Source organism: Myxocyprinus asiaticus, chromosome 28, assembly GCF_019703515.2.
Source record: "Myxocyprinus asiaticus isolate MX2 ecotype Aquarium Trade chromosome 28, UBuf_Myxa_2, whole genome shotgun sequence".
Lineage (NCBI taxonomy): Eukaryota > Metazoa > Chordata > Actinopteri > Cypriniformes > Catostomidae > Myxocyprinus > Myxocyprinus asiaticus.
The window spans coordinates 5,964,142-5,979,566 of NC_059371.1; the positions used below are offsets into that span (position 1 = coordinate 5,964,142).

General features: G+C 37.3%; 1 protein-coding gene and 1 non-coding gene across 2 annotated transcripts in view; both read left to right on the forward strand.

Annotated features, from left to right (window-relative positions):
- The first annotated feature begins 634 nt into the window (after window positions 1–634).
- Window positions 635–717, forward strand: trnal-uaa (transfer RNA leucine (anticodon UAA)). The gene has a single exon. It is a non-coding gene; the product is annotated as a tRNA-Leu (tRNA).
- Window positions 718–2,432: 1,715 nt separating this feature from the next.
- LOC127418870 (utrophin-like) overlaps window positions 2,433–15,425 on the forward strand; it is a 333,951-nt gene continuing 320,958 nt past the window's right edge. Inside the window, exon 1 of the mRNA XM_051659723.1 lies at window positions 2,433–2,670. The gene's annotated coding sequence lies outside the window, so the exon portion shown is untranslated. The remainder of the gene's footprint in view (window positions 2,671–15,425) is intronic.

The window sequence follows — 15,425 nt, forward strand, 5'->3', positions numbered from 1 at the left end:
GAAATCACAGCACAGCCGTCTTTAACTTATGTTATAAAATCAGGATTTTAGCTGTGCAGAGCAGCAGCTTGGAAATTGCTTGGAAGTGACTACCCCTTAACATGAAATCTTAATGGGCGGTGTTTCAGTCACTGTTTCATACTCGTTCAATTGTCTGACAACAGAAACAGAACAAATATGTACATGAGAACAGCTTTATTGGGAATTTGGCTGTATTAAAATACAGTATGTGAGCAAAGAGAGTAGGAGAGAAGCAAACAGATGTATAGGGCTGACACAAGGCAGAATGCAAATACACGCGATGATGTCGTCATCTAGCGACATTTAGCGACTTTTTGAACATGCTTTAGCTACTTTTAATTGAAAGTAGTTGGCAACACTGGAATATTGTCTTTATTGTAGAGAGGTTTCAACTAGGTCGTGTGGAAGGACACTCCCCATGTGCGTTAGCAGAACGCAATGTCAAGTGTACTGAGTCGTAAGGGAACTAGATATTGACATTTGATGGGCGCGGAATTAGCTAGCATGCTAAGTCAGTCAGTTCTGAAAACAAACAAAACTACAATATCAGACGATACCAATTTAATATAATTAATACAATTTAATATGACTACAGGTACACATGTGTATACTCACCAGGATGGCCGAGTGGTTAAGGCGTTGGACTTAAGATCCAATGGACATATGTCCGCGTGGGTTCGAACCCCACTCCTGGTAATCGTTTTCAAACTATATTTATGCTAGGACATAATATATAATATTACATGAAGGACTGTAGAGCACACAAAAAAGAAAGGTGACGGCTGTACAAAGGAATAAACAAACAAACAAACAACAATTTGCATGCGGGTTGTTGAATGCTGTACTGTCTAGATTATAGAAGAGCTGCTGTTGATGGATAGAGAGATGAACAAAGACGAAACCGATGGACGAAAACTGTCCAACACGTATGCAATTATGTATATTAAACACATGGCAAAACCTTTCTAAATAACAACAAAAAAGTACATTTTGTAACCCTTAACATATTTATTGGGTGATCTTATACTGCCTCCTATTGGTAGTTTTAAAGTAGTACAAGTATAAAATGGTGCAAGTTCTGTGGCTTTTAAACTTGTTAAAGCTATAGGCATTATTGGTTTAGAAATCGTGGTACACAGTAATACGGGTCAGGGATGTGTATATGTAAAGTCATATAAAATATATGTGTTTATTTAGATTTTATATATACCTATTTATAATCTTATATATCTGACTGTATTGTGTTGTCTTGTTTTCTTTTTTACAATTAATAAAATAATTTTAATAAAAATATAACTGAAACACACATGGTTACTGTATTTTATTTTATTTTAAAGTGTCCCGCACTATTAATCTGTCTGTGAAACAATGTATGTATGGTTTAACTAGAAATGCATTTCCTGAAGGAATTACCAGAGCTTGCAAGACAGCAAGAAAAACTTTTAAAAAGTAAAAAAAAATAAATAAAAAAAAATAAAAATGCTGGTAAAAAGATCCAGAAAAGAAGAAGAGCAGATGAATATCCAATAGATTTTTAAGGTAATGTTAACCATTCAATAAATGCACCTCACAACATTTTCACATTTTGTTATTTGGAAATAGGACAAATTTATTATTTTGAAATATTGATTGTTATTAATTACTTTTTATTAATTAATTGTATATTAATTATACCATAGATTTTTATTTAATAATTTAATTACAATCTTGATTTGATTAATACAATAATATTTATACTATTTATATAACAATAATATTTATTTTAAATAATTTAATAAATTCATCAAAATTCCACCTCCATAAACACTACACGTTACATTAACATAGTCTTGCGTCAACTATATTCTGCACATATTTTGCACAACTGTAAAGCTCCTTTATTAAAACCAGTCTGTTTACTTCTGCTCTGTATATTGTATCTTAAATATAGTTTATTATTTATCTTACTATGTTTATTGTTATTGTATGCATCAAACACCAAGGCAAATTCCTTGTATGTGAAAACTTGGCAATAAAGTCAATTCTGATTCTGATTCTGAAAAACATTGAGTTTTTAGAGTTTTTGAGTGATTTAGAGTAGACTATATCTTTTGTAGAAATTATCCTAAAAAAAAAATAAGAAAAAAAGAATTTGCTTTAAGCATGAATGCGAATGTCAGGTCTGAATTAATTTGAGAACATTGTGGAGAAGAAGCAAAATTTGTTGGATTTCACACAGTAGCCTTGCAAGAAGCCACAGAAATTCCCCACAATTCCTCACGAGGACGCGCTCGTCATTCAAACGCAACGCGACTGGAGCGAGCGCATCTCGTGACGTCACGCATCCATCATTCCTGCTGCTGTGAGTGGGCGGAGCGGATGGTAGAGTTCGGGACGCGCGGTATGGACGCGCAACGCTTCTTTTGTTATTCATGAGTGAAATAAACTTTGTGGCAGTGCCGAACTAGAGTGAAATACATCAGCAGCGCCAAACAATCGACCTGGATATCTATGAAGTTTTCCTGAAGGAGTTTGCATCACTTCTCACAGCAAGAGCAGAGATCTGGAGGTGGAAAACGCGCTGGACGTCCTAATAAGAGTCAATGATTCATTATTATTCAGTCATTCATGAGAGTCATTGTACTGCACTGGGAGATTCATCGCGCAAAGGTGAGAGCTTCTGCTTTACTGCTACATTTTGCTTTTTTTTTTTTTTTTTTTTTAATAAAATAACTCAAAGCTTTTTTCAGAGACTTACTACAAGTTTGACGAATTGTGGGGGTCTAAATATGACTAAACAAATTATCTTAAACTAATGTTCTCAATCAAAACACATAAGTAGATGAGCGATAATAGGCATTTATTAAATGTCATGTTTTGAGTGGTTTTGCTTCTGTCCCTTGAGACTTTGACTCTTTCAAGGATTCATATGATATATGATCTTCAATTCAAGTTCTATGAGAAGTTTGATACAAATGAGAAACCAAATAAACAAACTGGTACTGGATTGTTAGAGTTAAGGTTAGTTTATGTTTACTTAGTGTTGGTTGGGTTAGTTGTGTTTGATAGAGTTATTGGTGGTTGGGTTAGTTAGAGTTAAGGTTGGTTGTGTTTAGTCAGTGTTGGTTGGGTTAGTTGTGTTTGATAGAGTTATTGGTGGTTGTGTTTGATAGAGGTTGGGTTAGTTAAGTTTAGTTTTGTTTGGTAGAGTTAGGGTTGGTTGGGTTAGTTAGAGTTGAGCTTTGTTGTGTTTGGTAGAGGTTTGGTTAGTTAGAGTTAAGATTAGTTGTGTTTGGAGGTTGGGTTAGTTAAAGTTAAGCTTTGTTGCGTTTGCTATAGGTTGGGTTAGTTTGAGTTAAGATTAGCTGTGTTTGTTGGAGGTTGGGTTAGTTAGAGTTAAGATTAGTTGCGTTTGATGGAGGTTGGGATAGTTAGAGTTAAGATTAGTTGTGTTTGATGGAGGTTGGGTTAGTTAGAGTTAAGATTAGTTGCGTTTGATGGAGGTTGGGTTAGTTAGAGTTAAGATTAGCTGTGTTTGATGGAGGTTGGGATAGTTAGAATTAAGATTAGTTGTGTTTGATGGAGGTTGGGATAGTTAGAGTTAAGATTAGCTGTGTTTGATGGAGGTTGGGATAGTTAGAGTTAAGCTTTATTGCGTTGCTATAGGTTGGGTTAGTTAGAGTTAAGATTAGTTGTGATTGATGGAGGTTGGGATAGTTAGAGTTAAGATTAGTTGTGTTTGATGGAGGTTGGGTTAGTTAGAGTTAAGATTAGTTGCGTTTGATGGAGGTTGGGTTAGTTAGAGTTAAGATTAGTTGTGTTTGATGGAGGTTGGGTTAGTTAGAGTTAAGATTAGCTGTGTTTGGAGGTTGGGATAGTTAGAGTTAAGCTTTGTTGTGTTGCTATAGGTTGGGTTAGTTAGAGTTAAGATTAGTTGTGTTTGATGGAGGTTGGGATAGTTAGAGTTAAGATTAGTTGTGTTTGATGGAGGTTGGGTTAGTTAGAGTTAAGATTAGTTGCGTTTGATGGAGGTTGGGTTAGTTAAGTTTAGTTTTGTTTGGTAGAGTTAGGGTTGGTTGGGTTAGTTAGAGTTGAGCTTTGTTGTGTTTGGTAGAGGTTTGGTTAGTTAGAGTTAAGATTAGTTGTGTTTGGAGGTTGGGTTAGTTAAAGTTAAGCTTTGTTGCGTTTGCTATAGGTTGGGTTAGTTTGAGTTAAGATTAGTTGTGTTTGTTGGAGGTTGGGTTAGTTAGAGTTAAGATTAGTTGTGTTTGATGGAGGTTGGGTTAGTTAGATTTAAGATTAGTTGTGTTTGATGGAGGTTGGGATAGTTAGAATTAAGATTAGTTGTGTTTGATGGAGGTTGGGATAGTTAGAGTTAAGATTAGCTGTGTTTGATGGAGGTTGGGATAGTTAGAGTTAAGCTTTGTTGCGTTGCTATAGGTTGGGTTAGTTAGAGTTAAGATTAGTTGCGATTGATGGAGGTTGGGATAGTTAGAGTTAAGATTAGTTGTGTTTGATGGAGGTTGGGTTAGTTAGAGTTAAGATTAGTTGCGTTTGATGGAGGTTGGGTTAGTTAGAGTTAAGATTAGTTGCGTTTGATGGAGATTGGGTTAGTTAAAGTTAAGCTTTGTTGCGTTTGCTATAGGTTGGGTTAGTTAGAGTTAAGATTAGTTGTGTTTGATGGAGGTTGGGTTAGTTAGAGTTAAGATTAGTTGCGTTTGATGGAGGTTGGGTTAGAGTTAAGATTAGTTGCGTTTGATGGAGGTTGGGTTAGTTAGAGTTAAGCTTTGTTGCATTTGCTATAGGTTGGGTTAGTTAGAGTTAAGATTAGTTGTGTTTGATGGAGGTTGGGTTAGTTAGAGTCAAGATTAGTTGTGTTTGATGGAGGTTGGGTTAGTTAGAGTTAAGCTTTGTTGCATTTGATGGAGGTTGGGATAGTTAGAGTTAAGATTAGTTGTGTTTGATGGAGGTTGGGTTAGTTAGAGATAAGCTTTGTCGTGTTTGATAGAGGTTGGTTTAGTTAAGAGTTAAGATTAGTTGTGTTTAGTTGGTACTGGTTGGGTTAGTTGTGTTTGATAGAGTTATTGGTGGTAGGGTTAGAGTTAAGATTAGTTGTGTTTAGTTATTGGTGGTTTCAGTGTTGTAGTCAAGACCACCTAAACCAAGACCAAGATTTTGAGGGGTTGAGACCCAGTCAAGACCAGACAAGTGCGTGTCCCACACTGCATGTGTGTGTGTGTGTGTATGTGTGTGTGTTTGTGTATCAGTGTACCATGAGAAATGTCCTGATAAAATAATCAAAAGGCATTGCAGAGGTAAATTTTATGTGTGAATTTTCCTTTGTTTTCTATGATCAGACAAAAACAAACAAACACTAAGGAGCTGAAATCAATTTAGCACTCTTTATTCAACACTCTTTTTCCAAGTTTTACCATCCACCTAAAACAATAAAAATTTTGTGCAAGCATCACATCAGGTTTTCTGGATGACTCTTCCCCTAGAAACCATCATTAAGTACAGAATATATCAAAACAATTATTCAATAAAGTCTTCACATTTCTCTGTCTTTTCTTAAACAATATAGTAAGTTTTTTTGTTGTTTTTGAACCAACAACAAGCCTTGTATAAATGTGTGCAATTTGCTAAACAAAAAGCTAAATCTGGAAAATAGAACAAAGAATGCCAAACATGAGCAAAGCAGCCTATTTAAAATGTACATTTTTCTTATAAGTGGAGGCGCATTACTTGGTCTCCACTCTTTGCTGTCACATCTCTAGCTCTCTCACCCAAGTAAGGGAGCATTACCGCGGCATTTAGCATTTATGTCGGAGCTGACATTAGCTAACGGTGATGTAATGTAACTTTATATACATTAGCTACATAGCTTTATGTGGCCTGTCTCATCATTGTTTATCACAAGCAAAAACATAACTTGGGAACAACAATTTGTCACTACATGCCCTGTCCCCTCAGTCTCTCACAAAGTTAACACTGCATTAGCTACATCCCTCAATATATGTTAACTAAATTAGGTAGCTTGTGCACCTAGATAGTTGGCAAATAGCTGGCAAGCAACTGAAACTAGCTGCAGTGCTCCTGTTAGCTGAGCAGGTCGTTGACAAACAATCTGGGACACTAGCATTTGTGCTACAGGTGTACAATTATCAAAAGAGAGTTACCATGTTTTGTAATTTACCTTCTACTCTGCTAACATTTGTTAAACAAGCTTTAATATCATGTTGGAACTTTGACTAATTTATTGATATTATTTAATAAAAGTGAATGTTTATCACTTATTTTGTACATCTTCCTTGGTGACGACAAGATTGTGTGACGTCACGCGCCTGCATCTCGGCAAAATTGGAGTTTAAAATTTCCGCACGACTTTCCAAGTTGTAATTATGACTTCAAGATGCATTCCATTACACTTTTCACAGTAGGAACTTAAGAAAATCCGACTTTCTGAGTTGAATGGAATGCAGCAAGAGGCAGATTGCTAATGTTAGCTAGCTTTGCTAGCATCACTTACACTTGGCTTATCTTTCTTTATGCTTCCTTTCTAAGTGCTGATAAAAGTTTGATGTAGTCCCAGCCATCTTAGTAAGCATTGCATTGCAGAATTTACATACTGCTGTGTGATTTCTTTTGGACGCTTTTTTGCAGATGAACTCTTTGTGGTTTAGATCAGTGTTTCCCAACCTTTTTTCTGCCACGGCACACTTTTTACGATTAAAAAAATCCCATGACACAACACTATCCCACATAACCATCGTCGATAGTTTTCCTTTTTAAGAACTTGTCCATGTTTTCTGTCTGTCTTAGTAGCGTGAACTCGTAATATTTGAAATTCAGCTATGCAAAAAACGCAAGTAACATAGGTATGCTGTATAATGAGGTCACAGGTGACAAGAGTGCTAATTGGATAATGAAAAACCAACAGATTTGTGTCTTTTCCAATTTGTAGATTTGTTCTTGCAAATTAATTCTTGCAACGGCACAGCAAATACATTTTTTATTTATTTACTGTATTTTCCGGAAATAAAGTCGCACCTGACTATAAGTCGTACTAGGTCAAAATTGTGTTGTTCATAGAGAGAAAAAAAACACACAAGTTGCACTGACAGAGGTTTAATCCGGCAGGCACTAGGACCCGAGAGCAGCCGCCCGGCCTCCATTCACTGGTTCAGAAGTCAAACGTGCTCCTTGAAGATTACAGAGACTCTAGACATCGAATCACAGTGTTTTTGGACTTGTTTAAAACAGGAGAATTTGCTTTTAGTAATCGTATATATCAGTTTCTCATATTCTTTTTATGTTTCATGAGAGAAACGCGACAAGTAAGCCACATCTGTTCAGAACATCTGTAACTCTATGCTGTGCACAAATAAACAGCTTTTAGTCTTTTAGTCTTGGAGTAAAACAATACACCTGTTGTATTCTATTCATTCATTCGGTTCACTGACTGAATGTTTTTACTACAAGTGTGATGATGCAGCATCATTTTGTGGGCATGTGAGGAGTTGCGTTTGACAGCAGACTAGAGTTTGTTAGAACAATAATGTTATGATGGACTAAATATTTAAACTGGTTGCATAAAATACTTTATAATGAAAAATATACTGAATTGGCAACTTCAGAACTCTTCTACCATCTCTATGCCTTTACTAAAATACCGGAATTTTTTTTTATTTTGTATTTATATATTTTGAGGAATTTGATCATTTTCCATGGCACACCTGGCAATCTTTCAGGGCACAATAGTGGGCACAGAGGTTGGGAAACACTGGTTTAGGTAGCCAGATTTTATTACAGAAGATTTGGCTGACATCTCTCAGACAGCCACAGTTTCTTCTCATGTCTCCCGCATTCACTTTCTTGGAGTGCATGTGTAGGGGGGCTGGGAGTGGTGACAGCTGTTAACAGTAACAAATATTTCAAATTAGAAACGAGGAAAGTTATTGTTTGCATTTGAAGCAGGATGTTTTAAATCCAATCACAGTAATGATGTTAACAAATTATTCAGACAATGCACAGGCAATTTAGTGATATCCCTACAGTTGTGGTCTTGACCGGTCTTAAAATAAAATCCAGAGTCCTTTTTGTCTGAGACCGAGACGAGAACGAGACCTTCAAAAAGTGGTCTTGAGACCTATCTCGAGACCAAGACCAATCTCGAGTACTACAAAACTGGGTGGTTGGGTTAGTTAGAGTTAAGGTTGGTTGTGTTTGGTTAGTGTTGGTTGTGTTAGAGTTAAGCTTGATTGTGTTTGATGGAGGTAGGGTTGGTTAGAGTTGAGGTTAGTTGTGTTTGGTAGATGTTGGTTTAGTTAAGAGATAAGGTGGGTTGTGTTTGATGGAGGTTGGGTTAGTTAGAGTTAAGATTAGTTGTGTTTGATAGAGGTTGGGTTGGTTAGTGTTAAGATTAGTTGTGTTTGATAGAGGTTGGGTTAGTTTGAGTTAAGATTAGTTGTGTTTGATGGAGGTTGGGTTAGTTAGAGTTAAGATTAGTTGTGTTTGATAGAGGTTGGGTTGGTTAGTGTTAAGATTAGTTGTGTTTGATAGAGGTTGGGTTAGTTTGAGTTAAGATTAGTTGTGTTTGGTAGAGGTTGGGTTAGTTAGAGTTAAGATTAGTTGTGTTTGAGGTTGGGTTAGAGTTAAGGTTAGTAGTGTTTTGTAGAGTTAGGGTTGGTTGGGTTAGTTTGAGTTAAGATTAGTTGTGTTTGGTAGATGTTGGTTTAGTTAAGAGATAAGGTGGGTTGTGTTTGATGTAGGTTGGGTTAATTAGAGTTAAGCTTTATTGTGTTTGTTAGAGTTAGGGTTGGTTAGAGTTATGGTTAGTTGTGTTTGATAGAGGTTGCATTTGTTTGAGTTAAGGTTAGTTGTGTTTGGTAGAGTTAGGGTTGGTTGGGGTAGTTGGAGTTAATCTTTGTATTTGGTAGAGGTTGGGTTAGTTAGAGTTAAGATTAGTTGTTTTTCTTAGAGGTTGGGTTAGAGTTAAATTTAGTTGTTTCATAAAGGTTGGGTTAGTTATAGTTAAGCTTGGTTGTGTTTGGTAGAGTTAAGATTGGTTGGGTTAGTTAAAGTTAAGCTTTGTTGCATTTTATAAAGGTTGGGTTAGTTAGAGTTAAGATCAGTTGTGTTTGAAAGAGGTTGGGTTAGTTAGAGTTAAGATTAGTTGGGTTTGATGGAGGTTGAGTTAGTTAGAGTTAAGGTTAGTTATGTTTCATGGAGGTTGGGTTAGTTAGAGTTAAGGTTACCTAGGTAAGTTTGAGTGTAGTTTGAGCAAACAGTTTTTTCGGTCTCAAGAAGACGGGTCAGTTTTTACCGGTGTTTACACAACAGCAGATTACTCTACATGGCTAACCTGCTCTGGGGCAGGATTTATTTTGGGCTACAGATTGCAAACTGATGCTGAACCAAATAGCTGTGAGTAAAATGACGTCTCTGACGCAATAAAGTCACTCCTGCTGGATCTCGCACTCCTTCACAGGGAAAAGCATATATTTAATAAATTTAAATTGATATATTATGATTTAATATCTTCGACATATATATTAAGAGAAAATATCAAATGGTTTATTTGAGAGATCGGGGAACATTGTATCTTTTGCACAGCACATTAAAATGTATTATAGAGTTTCTTTGCATTTCTTTACATACTGTAACTGTATGCAGTGCGTGATGCTGAGAACCTTGGAAAAAATACTGTTCACAGATGTGTTTGTTAGGTGATTCTCACATTTTAGATATGCATTTATTGTATGATGATTTTTTTCAGCTGAACAAATCTACTGGTTAAAATGATATTGTAGACTATCACACAAAGTGACATGGCTTACACTTCAATAAAATATATTATGCTTTTAATTTAAATTAATATGAAAGCTTTTACTTTTGAGATAAATATGTATAGCCTATAAGAGTTTTATGCTTGAGAAGCCTGTATAATCTTATTGTGAATCTATATAAATTCAATCATACCTTATATTCAGTTCTTTTTTTCCAGCAGTCATCTCAAACTTCCACGGCTGAAGCAGTGTTTTATCTTGCTGTGTAAATGTTAAAATTCTTCTTATTTTCAAAATGATCTCTTGATCTTCAGATCTAAATCACACTGAATTTCTCATGTGAAGTAATTCGCCCAGACTCTCTTCAAGCTTCAGCCATTGGCTGTTTGCGCACTGTAAAAATTGTCCATCATTTTAACGGTAAAAGACTGTAAAAATTATACAGTAAAAAAAATGTTAATTGGTTAACGGGTAGTTACCTTAAAATATATGGTAGAAATGTATATTATGTTTAACGAGAAAGTACATGTACTTTTTACGATAAATTATTGTTAAAATTATGGTAAAAAACAATAATCAGAATCAGCTTTATTGCCAAGTATGCTTACACATACAAGGAATTTGTCTTGGTGACAGGAGCTTCCAGTGTACAACAACACAAAAACAATACAAAATCAGCATCAAGACATAGATAATAAAAAATAAAAAAATAATTATACACATATGTACATACACACACACACATACATACATACCCACATACATAGTGCAAATCTAATAAAACCAATAATCCTCTCAGCAGTCCGAATTGTCCTTTGTAGTCTTCTGATGTCTGATTTCATAGCTGAACCAAACCAGACAGTTATTGAAGTGCAGAGGACAGACTCAATGTCTGCTGAGTAGAACTGTATCAGCAGCGCCTGTGGCAGGTTGAATTTCCTCAGCTGGCGAAGGAAGTACAACCTCTGCTGGGCCTTTTTCACAATGGAGTCAATGTGGGTCTCCCACTTCAGGTCCTGTGAGATGGTAGTGCCCAGGAACCTGAATGACTCCACTGCTGCCACAGTGCTGTTTAGAATGATGAGGGGGGTCAGTGTTGGGGTGTTCCTCCTAAAGTCCACTATCATCTCCACTGTTTTGAGCGTGTTCAGCTCAAGGTTGTTTTGACTGCACTAGACAGCCAGCTGTTCAACCTCCCTTCTGTATGCAGACTCATCATCATCTCGGATGAGGCCGATGACAGTGGTGTTGTCTGCAAACTTCAGGAGCTTGACAAAGGGGTCCTTGGCAATGCAGTCATTGGTGTAGAGGGAGAAGAGTAGTGGGGAGAGCACACATCCCTGGGGGGCACCAGTGCTGATTGTACAGTAGCTGGAAGTGAGTTTCCGCTGTCTCACCAGCTGCTGCCTGTCCGTTAGAAAACTGGTAATCCACTGACAGATAGACGTGGGAACAGAGAGTTGGTGTAATTTATTCTGGAGTATAGTTGGGATAATGGTGTTGAAAACTGAACTGAAGTCCACAAAAAGGATCCTTGCATATGTCACTGGTCTGTCCAGATGTTGCAGGATATGATGCAATCCCATGTTGATTGCATCATCCACAGACCTGTTGAGAAGCAAATTGAAGGGGATCTAGAAAGGGTCCAGTGATGTTCTTCAGGTGGGCCAACACCAGTCTCTCCAATGATTTCATGACCACAGACATCAGGGCGACAGGTCTGTAGTCATTAAGTCCTGTGATTTTTGGTTTCTTTGGGACAGGAATAATGATTGAGCATTTGAAGCAGCATGGGACTTCAAACTGCTCCAGTGATCTATTGAAGATCTGTGTGAAGATGGGGGCCAGCTGGTTAGCACAGGATCGAAGACACGCTGGTGAGATGCCATCTGGGCCTGAAGCTGTTGTTTCCGAAAGACCCGGCTCACATCATCTTCACAGATCTTAAGTGCAGGTTGAGTAGCAGGAGGGGGGTGGAGGGGGGGTTGCAGGAGGTGTTGGTGTTTGTGTGAAGTGAAGGTCAGAGTGGATGTGGGGTGTGAGATTGGGCCTTTCAAATCTACAGTAGAACACATTCAGGTCGTCAGCCAATTGTTGGTCCACCACAGGGTTGGGGGTAGGAGTCCTGTAATTTGTGAGTTGTTTCATGTCACTCCACACTGATGCAGGGATGTTAGCTGAAAACTTGTTTTTCAGCTTCTCAGAGTATGTTCATTTAGCCACTCTGATTCCCTTGTTCAGTGTGTTCCTGGCCTGATTGTACAAGACTCTATCCCCACCCCTGTAAGCATCCTCTTTGGCCTGACAAAGCTGCCTGAGCTCTGCTGTAAACCATGGTTTGTCGTTGTTGAACTTTAAATAAGTCCTAGTAGGAATGCACATATCCTCACAAAAACTGATATATGATGTAAAAGTATCTGTGAGCTCGTCCAGGTCTGTGGCTGCAGCCTCAAAAACACTCCAATCCGTGCAGTCGAAGCAGGCTTGTAGTTCTCGCTCTGCATCTTTGGTCCATCTCATTACAGTCCTTACTACTGGCTTGGTTGATTTTAATTTCTGCCTGTAGGTTGGAAGAAGATGAACCAGACAGTGATCAGAGAGTCCCAAAGCTGCTCTAGGGACAGAGTGATACGCATAATCGGGCATTCCCCTGCATGACCCATCGCATTTCATTATATTTTATGGGAATAGTTATGTTTCTTCTTATTTTTAATATCAGTTATGTACATTGGGTTTTCTGTGTTATATTTTATGTAGTTTATTTTCACATGTTACACTGATGGTGTTTAGTGTTTGTGAGTGACACTGTCTCTACACATTTGTTGGTCATTGCTTCTGGAGGGGACACTATTGTTGAACTACATGTCATCATGTGCCCTTCTGTAATTACTACAGTGATTAACAATACATTATAAAGTGAAAAGCGGATTTTTAAAGTTTCAGAAGGTTAATACATCAAGTTTATCATTTAATAATATAAACAATGGTAATGCACTGTGAAATAAACAGGCATCAAAATTACATCCCGTAATGCCTGAAACGTTGTTACTATATAATTTACGGTGAATTTCTGCAACAACAGCTGTCAGTTTTTTACCATAAAGTTATCAGGATTTTTTTTACAGTGTGGCAAACGTCTCTCATTCATGTGCACGAGCTTCAGGTTAATCATAAGCTCAGGATCTTTCAGAACTCTGAGTTGACAGAGTAGCGAGCGTCTTGGGATCGCTGAACCCGATCTAAACTGGTTTGGCTCTATCTGGTTTTGTCAACCTGAAACTTACTCTGAGTTTGTTCAACTAGCTTTGTGCAACAGGCCTCTGGTCGGGTTAGTTAGAGTTTAGGCTGGATGTGTTTGTTAGAGTTATAGGGTTGTTTGGGTTAGTAAGAGTTAAGGTTAGTTGTGTTTGATAGAGTTGGGGTTGGTTGGATTAGTTAGAATAAAGGGTTAAGGTTAGCTCTTTGGTTAATCCTTATCTGTTTTATGCAGGCAACAACCAGTCACAGATGACCTCTTTAATGACATTATTCTCTAGGTGATGGTCTTTGTAGCAGCTTTTCTCCAGAACTCAACAGTCCTGCTCTTGACTATTTCATCTCATTTACACAAGCATACATGCACATTCTCATACCTGTATGAATGTTTGATTTCAGATCATATGCAATCTTTTTTGGGTAGGAGATTTGCTAAGAAAGCTAAGAAAATGAACTTTTTGTTGCAGGAGTCTAAAGTTAGACCTTTACTTCACACTGTATTGCTAATGCGTGCCAACATGTATATTTATAAAGCTCAAGCAAATTCTTTCTTGGACAAGACAGGCTGTAAATTATCAATACAAAATAATTCCACTTGCAATTTACTGCTCTGACAAGTGTAATCGCCTGTTCCCATTCAAACCAATGTCCCACTTTAACATGTGAAACCAGATGTTACCCCGTGAAGCTGTTAAAATCGCTCTTAAACTGTGTCATATTCATTAGAACAGATATCAACATGAAACATATCGGGTTATTAATGATACCAAAATTTTTTATAATGTGTAAAACGTCTTTTCTTTGCAATTCACATTGAACGAATCTGCTGAAAAGGCAAGTAAAATTATTCAAATCCCCAGTTAACACAATCCACACAGGTGACATTCATTGGCTAGGCATCAACCAATAAAACGACTTCATTGCCCTGTCCCCCGCTGAACACTGGTCTTGCTCTCTCGCATCAGGATTTTAGTTTTGCTACAGGTATTTCGCAAAAGTATTTGCAAAGTCAAGGAGTGAAGATTTAAATTTGTAGTGCCAGATTTGAGAGGTTGTAAGTGCCGATTTGTGGTTGTACTGTGAAAATTAAGTTAATGTGTAATACAAGTTTGTGTCTATAGTTGTATTTATGTGATTGTCATTTTACACATTTGTGACTACTTGTCTGCAATTGTGAATTCAAAACACAAGCTTTGAATTATTGTCTGTGAGTGCAGATTGCAACATTCAACTTAGAAATGTTATTTTACAAGTTTTCACATCGGTGCTGTGAATGTAAATTTCAACTTACGAGTACAAATATTTATTGTACAAGTTCTCAAATCCAAATATGTAAGCTCTCGAGTTTTGGTACTGATTTACCTTCATAGTGCAGCTTTAAGAGGTTTGGTGTTGCTGGACCCCTTATCAGTGACCGTGTTTTGAAGGAAAGAAAATGGGGGGAGCTTGAGAATGTATGCATCGTCACCTGTTTGGCCAGGTGACAGCTCCTCATACAATTTGTCTTCCACACGCACGCAGGCAGACACACACACTCACTCACACAGACAGGACCTTTCTCGTGAAGTTTTCGGTCCCACCCTCAGTCTAGATTGTGATGGGCATTCTCCTGTAGGGGCACTTAATGCAGTGATAACATCTTTCTCTTGTCTGTGCATCTGTTTGTTGGTGCTGTAAGTTCGAGGTTTTTACCTGACCTGTTGATCTCACTAAAGGGTTTTCCTGATCCAGATCACAGTTAGACATCGCTCACTCTCTTCTGCCACACACCTTACAACTAGTGTTGTCAAAAGTACTGGTACTTCGGTACCAAGTCAATACTAAAATAAAAAAGATGTAACGATATCAGTGTTTCTGCAGTACCAGTAGTACCGAGCACCAACTTAATCTGGTAACAGCGCGCAGTATGACTGACACGACTGCTTTAAAATGCTCATTTTGAGCACGTGCTCTGTTACTCCTTATACTGAAATGGACAGTTAATCAAATTAAAATCATGACATGTCCTAGTGTGATTTATTAAACCGCTAAAGGCTGAAATCTTAGTGTGGAAGAGGTGCGTACTTTAAATCCGACCGCTCATACATATTGAGAATCATTCACGACGTGTTGTGTCAGATGACAGAGCAGAGCACTAATCTACTGTGAACCAAGCAGCACATGTAAACTATATATTTATATAATTAAATATCAGCAGTTTATCGCTTTAATCTCAACTCAACTTTATTTATAAATCATTTAAAACAACAGAGTTGACCAAAGTGCTTCACAGTAATACAATTTAAAACATAACATTTAAAAATTAACACATACACAAACACCAGTAATCTAAAATACAACATACAAACACTCCAAAACTGTGTCCTACATTTCATTTGTCAG